Here is a 10361-nt window from a genome sequence, read left to right as displayed (position 1 = left end):
ACAAAAATTCTACAAAAATTCAACAAAAAATCAACAAAAAAATCACAAAAAATCAACAAAAATGTTACAAAAATGTCACAAAAATTCAACAAAAACTCAACAAAAAAATTCCAAAAATTCAACAAAAATGTGACAAAAACTCAACCAAAAAGTGACAAAAATGTGACAAAAATTCAACAAAAATGTGACAAAAATGAAAAAAAAAGAAAGAAAAAAAACATTAAAAAGGTGACACAACACAGCAACAACGCAAGGAAAAAGATCAGTTTTGTGGGTCTTAGCTTTCAAATTAGGTGCTACACAGGCCTATATAATAGCCAAAGAGGACAGAATGCATTTGGTTTAGGCGGGTGTAAGCCACCAAGAGGTCTAGTACTCACCCTTCCCTTCTTCAGATTGGAGAGTTCATCCATAACAACCTTTTGCTCTTTAATCTGAAAAGGAGAGACATTTTTTTCTTTTTACAAACAATGGTCGAAATATTAAGCAACAGAACAGACAGATGCATGAACCACCTTTCACCTTCTCATCACAACATCTGCTTAAAAAGTCACTAATTTGAACACGTTTAGTTGTTTTTACCTTTTTGTTCATCTCTTCCTTTAACGCGCGCAGCCCTTCTTCGTTTTCGTTGCTGTTGTGGGACATTTTGTTCATTAAAATAGTAAAAATACAACAGCACTTGTTTACTCTGCGGCTAACGTTAGCATCACATGCTTTAGACAGAGGAAGATAAAAACTTCCGGGTTTAAAAATGACTATTAGCGCTTTGCTGCCCCCTAGCGGACTGTCAACGAAGTGTCAATGCAAAGTATCCCCAACGATCATTGAAAGCCTAACTGGGCCCATCTGATTTTTTTTTTCTCTAGTTGAGGAATATATACTTGTTTGTCCTTTATTACATTGTAAAAGCTGACCTTTGTAAAAAATAAATAAATGAATAAAAAAAAGACCTAGCAGCTGTCAATGGTTTACACTAGCTACTGTAAGTTTGTGGTCAAAAAGGGTGTTAACCCCTTAACTCCCACCTGAACCGAGCACATTTTCTCCAGATTGGCTTTACCCCAATCCAAAAGCTTCTGGAAAAAAGCTGTGAAAATAGCGACAGAACTGAGACGAAAACAATGATGAAGATGTGACAAAAAAGTGAGAAAACTTTGACAAAAAATGTGACAAAAAATGTGACAAAAAATGACCAAAAAAAATGGACCAAAAAATGACCAAAAAAATTGACAAAAAATGACAAAAGAAATGACCAAAAAATGACCAAAAAAATGACCAAAAATGATAATAAATTTTAAATAAATTAAAAAAAATGAGTTGAATAAAAATGGAAAAAAATCTGATGACATGAGGAAAAAGATCCATTTAGATGAGTTTTGTAGATCATAGCTTTCAAATGAGGTGTTACACTGGCTTCAGGATTTGGGTAAAACTGAACTGGAGAAAATACTCTCGGTTCAGGCGGGAGTTAAGAGGTTAAATAGACAGTCTTTGAGAGGCTTGAATCTCAAGACAAAGTGAATTTCTCCTTTGTGAGATCAATAAAGGATTATCTTATCGTATCTTATCTCTAACTTGTGTTTACTTGTCAAATTTTCAAACCACAAGAAGAAGCTTCTGTAGATAAAGCGAAACAAGCCTCAACTCAGTCAGTCCAGTCGCCGATTTAAACTTGCTTTATACACAATGAGGTCTTACTGCGGCTGTATTGCTCCCTAAACGTTCTGTAAACTCATCCCTGTGAACAATTGCGATGTATATAATGTGTAAGGAAATGTGTGTGTGTTCAGGTAAGGAATGAGTCTGGACCACAACTTACAATTCAAAATTTACATTCCCACTTCTTATTGTGTCAACTCAGTGAGAGTCGAGACAATGAACTCCCTCTTTCATTTCACTGAGACTCTGTTGTGAGAGTTGAGACAATGGATGAGAGAGTTCTTTGTCTCTCAACTTTCACAATTCGACTTATATGAAGAAATAAATGTTTAATATTTGTTATCATGGCAAATGTGTGTGTTACTCCCGGATGTCTTGTTTTGCTTTTTAACATAAAAATCAATAGGCTTAGTCATAAAGCTACATATAGTGCGCTGGTTATAACAGCCTATTTCTTCGATGATCCCCAGAGAAGATCTTTATATCTGTAAGCCCATAAAACTCTAAGTCCTCAAAGCTGGACTCCTGTAATGTGTCCTTTAACCTCTTAACTCCCGCCTGAACCGTGAGCATTTTCTCCAGTTCAGCTTTACCCAAATCCTGAAGCCAGTGTAACACCTCATTTGAAAGCTAAGATCTACAAAACTCATCTGAATGGATCTTTTCCCTCACGTCAGATTTTTTTTCCATCATTTTTTGGGGGGTTTTCAACTCATTTTTGTAACTTTTCTTTTTTTTTTTTTTTAATTGTTTGTAAATTTTTTGTCACTTTTTGCCACTTTTTCATATTTTTTTCATAATTTTTTGGTCAATTTTTTGCCACTTTTTTGTTATTTTTTCTTCAATTTTATGTAAATTCTTCGTCATTTTTTGCCACTTTATGTCAATTTTTGTCCTTTTTTTGTCAATTGTTTTGCCAATTTTTTGTCACATTTTTGTCAATTTTTTGTAAATCTTTTATCACATTTTTGCTACTTTTTCATAATTATTTCATAATTTTTTGGTCAATTTTTTGCCACTTTTTTATTATTTTTTTCGTCCATTTTTGTAAATTTTTCGTCATTTTTTGTCCTTTTTTGTCAATTCTTTTGTCAATTTTTTGTCACATTTTTGTCATTTTTTTGTACATTTTTGGAAATTTTTGTGACATTTTTGCCACTTTTTCATTATTTTTTTGTCCATTCTTTGTCCGTTTTTGTCTTACTTTTCTCCCTTTCTTGTCACATCTTCATCATTGTTTTCGTCTCAGTTCTGTCATTATTTTCTCACCTTTTTTCCAGAAGCTTTTGGATTGGGGTAAAGCCAAACTGGAGAAAATGTGCTCGGTTCAGGTGGGAGTTAAGGGGTTAATCTCACCACTGAGCCGCAGCCTATTGCAAACACATGCTTTCAACAGCCTCCACATTTTACAGCGGAGATTGATCTGGTATGTTGGACCACAGACAAACATGACCTAAAATGACACGGTTGACCTGTTCTTCTCAGTCACATCCAGGTGTGTTTGATCACGTATCGTCCCGCACATCTGTCTGTTCTCTGATTCCACTGTATCGATCGCACACAGCTGTTCAATGTTTACTCACTCCCTGGAACAGGAAAAGGCCTTTAGGAACACAACCCCTGAACTTTGCTTTTAATCCTTCTGTCGTGCAAGAACACAGCACTGATAGAAATGCACAAATGCTTTTTTGAAATCATTTTATTTGTCTTGAGACATTCATCCTAAGAAAATAATGTGGCGTGTTGAGAATATAACTAAACTGCGCCTTTAGGACGATGAGCTCCAGCTAAACAGTATTGATAAGCAATTATAGGCCAATATAATAAAACTGGAAAGCCTTCATCTAGCTTTTAATAGAATTCCCCTTTATGTTTGAAGTACAACTTGAGAAAGAAGTAACATCATAGAATTATTCATAGTTCATACTTTTCTCTGATTTTCAATAGTGAAGATGGGGTATTATCCTTTTTACAGGCATTTGGTTATGATGTCAAACACATTTGCATCACTATCTTGGTTAGAAAATGCAATAAAGATCTTAAACATGGCAAAAACAAATTATCTAACTTCCTGATCATCCAAGTGAGCTGCCATAAGCCCCTCCCACTCCCCCCTCTGCCTGGTCCCCTTCACAGCAGTTTCAATAAAGAAAAAAGAAATACACTGCTCGTCTTGTGTGGCTGCAGTGAAGCGATGGCGAGTGTTTTTACTTTGCAATGAGAGGATTAAACTTTGCAAGAGGTCGAGAAGTGGGGAAACAACATTGTAGCATGGTAAAAAAATCTCTTTTACACATATTTGGTGCTCGTTAATATTGTCATAACATTATTGTCAGTAATGTCAGCAATAAATATGTGTCTTATTTATTCTAAATGTTCAATGACTGAGGAAAATTATTAAAAATAAAATTATACCGGTCAAGACCATAGATATATATAAAGGCTAGATGTCTCGTACGCGCTGCTGGCCAATGGGGGGCGACGTCCACGCACGGCGGCCATCTTGCCACAGGGAGCTCGCTCACTCGTAACATTGTGTTTTATGGTGTATATACTTTTAAATAACCATAACTTGCTTATTTTCTTGTTATAAACCTCGGAGATGTAGGTATGACACTGCATACATATGAATAAAAAAAGAAAACCTTTATTTCAACATGTTCAGAATTATAGCCACGTTAATAACGAAACCAAACCGTTTGTAAATCCGTCGAGATTTCAGCGAGATATGAGGATTTGTGTTCGTGCTGATCACTCACTTACTTGAGCTCGCCAGGAAGCTTCCCTGTGGCAAGATGGCCGCCGGTTATGCCGGAAGTGACTCTGCCTTAAAGGGGCTGGATGCAAGTTCGCCATTTTATGCTCACTACTGCCACCTCAGGCCATATGTGTAACTGCGCCTTCTATATTAAGCTTGTGCATGACGGCAATTCGGGCCGAAGTGACACCTTTTTGAGTGACAGGGCAGGATTTTAGAGGCAGTTGTGGTGAACAGGTCTGGGCTCATTCTACACATTAGGACATGGCTGGAACAGGTAGGGGGAGGAAAATACTTACTTTTAACATTTTTAAACTCCCTATAGTCCCTTTAATACATCTAGCCTTGTATATGTCTGTGGCCAAGACCCCCAAAATCACTCAACAAACAACCCGGAACCCCCTTCTGTAAAATGAAATAACATTTATAACAATTTAAGGTGCCAAACATTCAAAATCTGCTTTAATGTCATTAGTTTGGATATTGTATTTTGATATTTGACTTCATTTCACTCAAATATTCAGCTTTTAATCAAAAACACATCAAATTCAATGTCAGAAATGTCTTGTCTTGTCTCTAAATCATCTTACGACCCCCTCTTCAGTGTCCAGCGACCCTGCAGGAGGTCCCGGCACCCACTTTGGGAACCACTGCTCTAGAACTGTGTAGCCCAAGCACATGCTACCAAACTAATCAGACAAGCCAGCCATAGAAAAGCACGTATTCTTGTTTGCTTAACACGATTCTCCAAACAATGAGTAATTCAGACTTCTTGACGATGATGATCAAAATGGGAAAAATGTTTGTTGCTTACTTTTTACTTTTTAGCCCCTTTCCTTTATCCCTATATTATTTTTGGTGTAAACAATGCCACAAAAGTGAACATCAGCAGTATATACCCACCTCCTCTGAAGACACTTCCCCGCGCAGAGACATAAGCACATATTTTAAACTGTGCCATGACAAAGGGCTTGTATGGGCCTTTTAAGATCAACAGTGGGCATCACAAAGCACCGGTGTACACTCAGCCGGCACAAACAGCTCACCATTATCATTACTACTCCTACTATTAGTGGACGTGTGTGTCACTTTGAATGGTTAAGACGACCGGTGTGTCACTTTGCGGTGCGTCTGCGTCCACGCCGGGATCCCTCTGCGAGTCTCAACTGTGGGAACAACAAGCAGTGTTTACCAAACTGTCGCAGGGCTATATTTGTAACTTCCAGGACGAAAATACGAGAATGAGCAACGTCCCGCGGCCTCAGACGGCGTCACGTTCACGAAAGGTGTGAGCGGGATCTGAGAGGAGTGTGAAGCGCGTCTTAAAAGCTGAGTTGTCTCAATGCGTCGGATCTTCTGGTTTCTTTTTGACACAACAGCGGTGTAAGCCCGTGGTTCTTTGTGTCAATGCAGTGTTTTCTGAGACGCTAAGGCAGGTTTTATTGGAGGTTGGGTAACTGACTAAATTTAGTCTTGAGTCTGAGGTTCACCATTTTCTTCTGCTGTTTATTGCAGTGCCGTGCGGTTCGAAGTAATGACCTGGACTAAATACTGTGCATATTGTAAGAGAGTGATAACGTAATCAAATATGAGCCTTAGCTATTTTTATAATGATGAAAAACAATGTTAAAAGCACCATTCAAGACACCCAAAGTGCTGGACACTGCAAAAAGTAATTAACTAGATCAGTATAAACATCTCAATTTGAGCATAATAATCCAAATTTTAGTTGTTTTGACTACTTAAGAAGTTCTTGGGCAGTTGTTTCAGATTATTTCACTTGTTCTGAGATGTTTCTGACTCGTTTCGATACATTTCGTCCTTATTTCAGGTCATTTTCTTTGCCAATGGGGTAAGAAAATTGGTCTTATCTCATTGGCAATTTTACTTTCTTATTTCAAGCGAGATTTACCTTAGAACTGGTCTGAAATGTCCTCAAACAAGCAAAGTAAACTCGGTCCAATCAGGAAAAGTGTCTAAATGAGTGAAAAACGCTCAAAACAAGACACATTTCCTCAATTCAAGTCATTTAAGCCAATGCTTGATATTTACTTTTTGTAGTGTAGGTAAAGCTGTGGTTCCCAAAGCGAGGGCCGGGACCTGCTGGGGGGTCCCGGGATACTGAAGTGGGGGTTTTATTTAGACCTGTTTGATTGAAAACAGCATATTTTAGTGAAATAAAGGCACAAAATATAAAGTATTCAAACTAACATCATTAAACCAGATTTTAATCTCCTACCCCCCGCTTGAACTGAGCACCTTTTCTCCAGTTCGGCTTTACCCAAATCTAAAAGCTTACAAAAAGTGATCACTTTTGTTACATTGTCACCATGGTTTTTTGTTGTTGTTCTTGTTTTTTTGTCGTGCTTTTGTTACTTTTTGGTGCTTTTCCAGCACGTTTTTTGTCGCTTTTTGTTGCGTTTTTTTATGTTTTTTTTGTTAATTTTTTTGACACGTTTTTGTCACTTTTTTGTTGCTTCTTGGGCCGTTTTTTTTGTTATGTTTTTGTTACTTTTTGTTGCCTTACCGCTTTTTGTTTCTTTTCTTTTGTTTCATATTTTTATGTCTCTTTTTGCCACATTTTCATCACTTTTCTGTTGCTTCTCGGGCACATTTTTTGTCGCGCTTTTGTTGCTTTTTGTTTTTGTAAATTTTTTGTTGAGGTTTTTGTCAATTTTTTGCCACTTTTTGCTTCTCAGGCACATTTTTTGTCGCTCTTTTGCCGCTTTTTTTGTCAAGTTTTTGTTGCTTTTCCGGCACGTATTTTGTTGCCCTTTTGTCGCTTTTTGTTTCTTTTTTTTCATACTTTTATGTCACTTTTTGCCACGTTTTCATCACTTTTTTGTGGCTTCTCAGACACATTTTTTGTCGCTCTTTTGCCATTTTTTGTCGAGTCTTTGTCAGTGTTTGTTGCTTTTTCATTGTTTTTTGTTGTCATCCTCGGTTTGGTCGCTATTTTGATGCCTTTTTGTGAAGCTGTTAGATTTAGGTAAAGCTGAACTGGAGAAAATGCGCAGGCCGGGGGATAAGAGGTTGAATATTTTGCACCTTAAAGCCACACCGTGTAAGATTTTACCCAAAAAATCAAACTGGAATACAAGCATTTATTTTATGACAGATATTTTCATCATTGAAAAGTACCTCATAAATACAAACAAACATGTGCTTTTGCTGTGAGCGGCTCACGAAAAGAAAATGAAGATGAAAACACAACAAAAAAGCGCTAAAAAGGTGCCCAAAAAAAGCGACAAAAATGACAAAAACTCAACAAAAAAGTGACAAAAGAGCAACAAAAAACTGACAAAAATCCAGCAAAAAAAAAGACAGAAATCCAGCAAAAAAGTGACAAAAATCCAGCAAAAAAGTGACAAAAATCCAGCAAAAAAAAAGACAAAAATCCAGCAAAAAAAGACAAAAATCCAGCAAAAAAAAGACAAAAATCCAGCAAAAAAGTGACAAAAATTCAGCAAAAAAAAGACAAAAATCCAGAAGAAAAAAGACAAAAATCCAGCAAAAAAAGACAACAATCCAGCAAAAAAATGACAAAAATCCAGCAAAAAAGTGACAAAATTGAATCAAAAAAGTAATAAGAAGGTGACAAAAACACATAAGGGAAATAAAAAGTGACGACAATGGCAAAGAGGAGAGAATGCATTTGGTTTTGGCGGGTGGTAAGAGGTTAATCAATAACAGGTTTTGCAACGGTGCTTGAATTACATCAGCTTCTATCAAATCCCTATTACTGCCATTTATTTGGACAGCAGCTTGTTTTGGGATCGCCGCGGCCGCTGTTGCTTTGCGGCTCCATTTCAGCCAGAGTTCATGGATTATTCTGTGTACTTGTGGGTGAACCTTAGGACTATTGAGCAACTGCGACTCTGATGCACAATAATGCTGACCTAGTAATTGTACACCCCGTTTAAGAGAACTGAGAATCGCTTGGGCATCGTGGTTAACCCGTGTTGTGGATGGAGCAATGTGAACTATCAAATAGCAATAATATTTTGACATAAGTGAGAAGAAGGGATATAAAAACAGAAATATAATTGGGACTGGTCGAGAGACGTGACCTGTTGCAGCATTTCTGGTTAGTCACCCCTAGGTAAAGCTCTATGTATTAGTTTACAATACCCTTAGGATTTAGGGATGCATTCAGTCAATATGCAATGCAATTTCCCAAGGTTTACTGACAAGTTAAAGCCAATTATCATACAGTTAATATCCAACTCCTCACCATAAAGTTCTACTCCTACCACTACAAACAATACTGTATTTTAGAGACAGCTATAAACAACATTTTACTGCACAATATATATTATTGTTCAGTAGCTATTGGTCCAGTTGGAGGAGGGGGCGTGGCCTCGCCAAGGGGGAAAATAAGATAAGATAAGATAAGATAAGATAAGATAATCCTTTATTGATCTCACAAAGGAGAAATTCACTTGTTACAGTCGGCGTTCAAGAAGAAGAGTTAATAAAGTGCAGCTGATACAGAGATTATTGCACATGTTACTTTACAAATAGAATATTTTGGTTTTGGGAAGCACACTTTTCCACTCTTTTTAGCCATTTTCTGGTGGAATATGAACTTATTTACCTCACATAAATAAAGTAAAGTGTAACTCGGGCCCATGTGGATATTTTCTCAGAGCAGATTGTTCAGTAGAAGAGGAAAAACGGCAGTTGTAGCTAGCTGTTAGCATTAGCACGATGCTAACATGAAGCATTGTGTTAGCATTCTCCATTATTTATGTATATATAGGCTCCAATGTCCACTCCATGTCTTTGTATCTTTATTTAGTAGAAAACTATGTTCATAATTCAGCGTTTGTTAAAGGGGCGAGATGCAAGTTATTTTTATACTCACTACTGCCACCTCAGGTCTTTTGCGTAACTGCACCTTCTATATTAAGCTCGTGCATGACGGCACTTCGGACCCGACGTAACGCCTTTTTGAGTGACAGTGCGGGATTTTAGAGGCAGTTGTGGTTAATAGGTCGGGGCTCATTACAGCGATGCGTCTGTATCTATGTCAACTTATCATTAACATTTACAAGCCTTACAACCTTCCCCCATAATCTGCAAACCCAGTATTGGAACATTGAAAAGTATAGTAGCCCTATATTGAGGATACTGTAAACTTAAGAACTTAATACAACAGGCCCAGTACCTGATCATTTGTTTGCTTACATTGAAAGCATTGGCAGAATTAAGGTTCAATGGCTAGTTGTGGCCTGAACTCAATCCTGATTTTATTCCTAATTCCCATTTATTCACAGAGACAAGTTTATTAGCACATCTTACAACATTCAAGGAGCTTTAGATTTACATTAATGAGTCTGCTTGTTCACTATCAGTCAAATTAGTAAACTAGAAAAAAAGAGTCTGGTACAGGGCCTAAAGTAAAGTTCTAGGTCCAGGTTTGCAACATTCAATTCCAGGTAAAGACACATGTTGCTACTGTGTGTGAGACATTGTTTATTAGACCTACTTTTTATGGATGTGGGCAGAGGAGCTCATAGCCTGTAATTATAGCCTGCTTTGTTGACATAGTTAGACAAATGCAAGTCATCCGAAGTTTGAAATACAATGGATGTCTGCAATGGGGGGGGTTTGGCGATATTAATATGGCTTCTTGACCGGACAGGCTTTAGACATTCACTGTAGCTGATGAAATTGGGATTTTGTTCATGTTTTTGCATTGTATATACTCAGAGTTAATGTTTAACAACAGTAACCTCTGAGCTTCTGCGCCGTTTGTATTTGTCACTACAGTACTATTGATAATGGAGTGGGCCTAAATATGTGTATATGAAATGTGTAATAGATTTCAGAAGTTTATCACAGGTTATACTAGGCTTAGACTTGGCTATAGCTGCCAATTTATATTGAAATGGGGAATACTGAGATGCTTGGTTAGAGGCCTGTTACATTCAGTTAT

Source organism: Gobius niger (assembly GCF_951799975.1).
Source record: "Gobius niger genome assembly, chromosome: 9".
Lineage (NCBI taxonomy): Eukaryota > Metazoa > Chordata > Actinopteri > Gobiiformes > Gobiidae > Gobius > Gobius niger.
The sequence above is the reverse complement of the archived record's forward strand: the minus strand, read 5'-3'. Positions refer to the sequence as shown.